Below are 3,736 nucleotides of genomic sequence, written 5' to 3' on the forward strand. Positions count from 1 at the left end.
ATCACCTTGTTAATCATGTTGATTCTAGTGTTTGATCCACCATAGCTCATCATTATGCTCAAATTTCAACATATGTGACGCGTTTCCGTCAGTTTCGGCCGTTTTTGGCTAAAAACGGCCAAAACGGCCGTTTACCGTGACGCGTCGCGAGATTTCTATCCGGAGGGACATGGTGCCCGAGGGGTATGCTAGACCGCCCCGAATATAATGCATCTATATGGGGAGGAAGTGCTTGGAGGGGCAAAGCATGGACCCATGGTAGGCACCTAGACGCACTCACGCACCGGGTAGGCACGTTAGGCCTCCCGTGTGGCGGATGGGGTTGCTAGGGAGCCATGTGCCCGGGGGGTGCCCTCCCAACCTTGACGGGGTCGGGACCGATTGAGCCGACGGGACCGTGGACGGTGGAAAAACGGCCGCCGACGTGGCCGGCGGGCCGGGCCGGGCCGACGGGGCCGCGATGGACCCTAGGCCGGCAGGGCATGGATTGAAGGCAAGTCCCGGGTGAGGCCTCCTGGAGCCGAGCCGGGCATGAAGGGCACGTGACGGTGAGACCCTCAAGGCAAACGCGCGCAACGCGCTCGACGGGCCGGCGGAGCCGTCATGAGCTTTCAAGGGCCGCGTGCGGCAAAGACGTGGTGTTTCGTGCCGGACGTCCGCTCGTACTGGGCTCGCGTCCGTACGGCCATCACAATATGGTTATGCATTTACATAGCTACGAGGGGCTCTAAATTGAAAGTTAAGCATGTCAAAATTATTCGGAGACTGATTTATTATGGTCCAATAAATTAAGGAGAACATAGGGCCTATGGACGGATCACTATTTTGACTGGCGAAGAACCCTTGTGCTCTGGCTTGTGCCTGTTGTTTGGGACGGGCAGGCTGTAATCAGCTAATGACGGGTCCGTGCTAATTAGTCCGCTAATTGACGCCACATGACGGCTCTGATCACAAGAAAAAATAAAACGGCGGGTGATAAGCCTCATTAGCGTTTTGACTAAAAAAGATTAAGGTATGGAAAGCAGCAAATCTGGTCATGAGTTGATCGCACGTTTGTTTTCCCAACCTTCGGAGAATCTGCTGCAACAGGATGCCGTGCTATACACAGGCAAGATATGTGTGTTCAAACCGCGTGCCATGAAGATTACGATGCAAGCAGTAATTAGTAAAATTTGAAGTGCTTAAACACGTTTTAATCTAATTATGATAAAATCGAGAGTGCCGACCTCCTCCCCCCAGCTTATCCCTCGCTCTCCCCCGTCTCTCTCTCTCTCTCTCTCTCTCACACACACACACACACACACACACACACAACTGGTTAATAACCTGATGAAGTGTTCCTGCCACACTCTCTCTCTCCTCTCCCAAAGCACACACACGCACACACACAACAGAGCTGATTACTCTCTCTCCTCTCCCAAAGCACACACACGCACACACACAACAGAGCTGATTAGTAACCTGATGAAGTGTTCCTGCCACACTCTCTCTCTCCTCTCCCAAAGCACACACACGCACACACATAACAGAGCTGGTTAGTAACCTGATGAAGTGTGCCAGCCACTCTCTCTCTCTCTCTCTCTCTCTGAAAACACACACAGACACATAGTAGAGCTGGTTGTGTGCCTGCACCCCCCTCCCTCTGTCTCTCTCTCTCTCTCTCTCTCATCAACACATACACAATGCTGGTTTTTCACCTGATGGAATGTGCCTGCTTTCGACGTTCGATACCATGCAATGGGCAAATATTCCTACATACAAACTCCACATGGCCTTTCTAAGCGCCATGCTTTCTTCAAGTTTAGTAACGTTATTTGCAGAGCAGTCAAAACTAGACAAGAACTTCTAGAGTAGAGAGAGAGAGAAGGGAGCCCCTTGGAGCTTGAGACTCCCAGCCCTGTTTTTATAGTTATGCTTTACAGCTTTACACTCATATTTGTACTATTTTGGGTCCGGCCGGTGCTCCATTATTGATCCCCATTCTTGCAACTTGGCATACCCATCTATAAATGTCGACCACTCCCTTCCCTATGTCTCCTTTATGAAAAGATCAATGAAATAAAATGTTTGGGCCATTTGTACTCCCAGGCATTCTTTTTTAATATGCAGCGCGACCTCCCAAAAATCTTGACCTTTCATGAAAAAAAATAGGAGTAGAGTTTGTGGATATGAGATTGTAACTCTGACCGGATGTAAAGTTGTTTTTGGAATTATATATATATATATATATATATATAAAACTATTGTTAAAAAAAGGACTGTTTTGTGAAGTTTTTAAATACCTTCTTCTAAATTTCTGAAAGAGGTTGACACTTTGGATCACAAAATATGTAACTCCTCTATTGTTTCCCTTTTGTTGTCTTTTTGTTTAGTCTAAGAGTGAAAAAGCAACTATACCAACCAAGAGAGAGAGAGAGAGAATGCATGCACATGTGCATAAGTATATAGCGCTTGTGTGTATGCTAAAGCTCATGACTACTCACTTCCGTGTATAGGTGTTCATCTCACACATGCTCACTTGCATGTATGCATGTTCATCCCACACATGCTCATGATTAGCCTTAAGATGTGTAGGAAGGACATATGTATGACAAATTATCTTTTGTATTTTAGTAGCTTTTGGAAAACATCTAAAACTTAGAAGTTCTAAACCAAAAACATTTTTTATGCCATACTCCTTTGATTTAAAAATTGTGAGCCTTGGATGTTATTGTTGGATCTACATAATAAATTTATAGATTTCAAATGAAGGCAAAGAACCAATATTGAGCAAGTGCATGATCTTCCATCTTGTATAACTACATATTTGTTAGCTAATAGGTTTTAAGAAAAGCCAGAGACACACACTTGAGTACCACAAGCAGTATGCACTCTTTTAAACATTTTTTAGCCAAGATACTAGACAAATAAACGAGAGAAGCTTTCCAAGAGTGCCTAGCTAGGTTGGAGTGAAAACCTTATGCACTTGTTAGGAGATTCATCAATTATTATATATGGTAGATAATGTCCCTATAGGCGAGAAATCATGTAGAAGCTTTGAGAACCTTGGATTCACATTGTTGAGTGTAAAGCGAAGTTAACTTGGCCTCCATATCATCTCCTCATCAATATCCATTTGTTCAATTATTTATTCTTGCTCATGCACTCAGTTCTTTTTTATTTAATGATTTACCCTCTTGAAGTTTGATGGCTGTATAGTATTTATCCTAGGTGAAGGGTCCTTTAGAAACCATATCCAAGTAAAAATGCTCGAGGATCCAACCAACTAAGATATATTAAAAACATTTCCTTATCTTCAAAACATTTTTCCCCAAATTAAACAATTTTTCAAAGAATGCCGCTCCATGGTGAGATGGTTCGCTGTCACAAAGAGCAAAGCACTGTGGCTATTGTGCTGCCTGTTGAAAACACAAGTGAATAGGGTGTGTGCGGGAAAAAGCCCTTGGTTAGAGGTTGTAAAAGAGAATGAGTAAATGTGAAAGAACATGTGAAAAGGTGAGAAGAATCTACTGGGAGAGAGTAAAGGGTAGCATGAGAAGATTTAGGAAGTGTGGAGATATTCTGGGAGATATTCTGGGAAAAGTGAAGAGGTGGAGAGAATCAAGCAAAAGAGGTGGAGATATTCTGGGAGAGGTGGAGTAAATCAAGGAGAAATCAGTGGGATTAGATGCTTGGATGTAAACTCTATAAATTGAGGCATTGACCTAATGAGAATTTGCTAGTTTTTGATTATCCA

General features: G+C 44.0%; 1 long non-coding RNA gene across 1 annotated transcript; it reads right to left on the bottom strand.

Moving 5' to 3' along the window:
- Positions 1 to 754: 754 nt before the first annotated feature.
- On the bottom strand, positions 755 to 1,843 carry LOC147623115 (uncharacterized). The gene is made up of 3 exons (XR_015269405.1): positions 1,698 to 1,843; positions 1,067 to 1,098; positions 755 to 944 (listed from the first exon to the last, which is right to left on the bottom strand). It is a non-coding gene; the product is annotated as an uncharacterized LOC147623115 (long non-coding RNA).
- Between the last annotated feature and the right edge of the window lie 1,893 nt (positions 1,844 to 3,736).

This window comes from Cibotium barometz, chromosome 27 (genome assembly GCF_041138505.1).
Source record: "Cibotium barometz isolate CiBa-2024 chromosome 27, ASM4113850v1, whole genome shotgun sequence".
In the NCBI taxonomy this organism is placed as follows: Eukaryota; Viridiplantae; Streptophyta; class Polypodiopsida; order Cyatheales; family Cibotiaceae; genus Cibotium; species Cibotium barometz.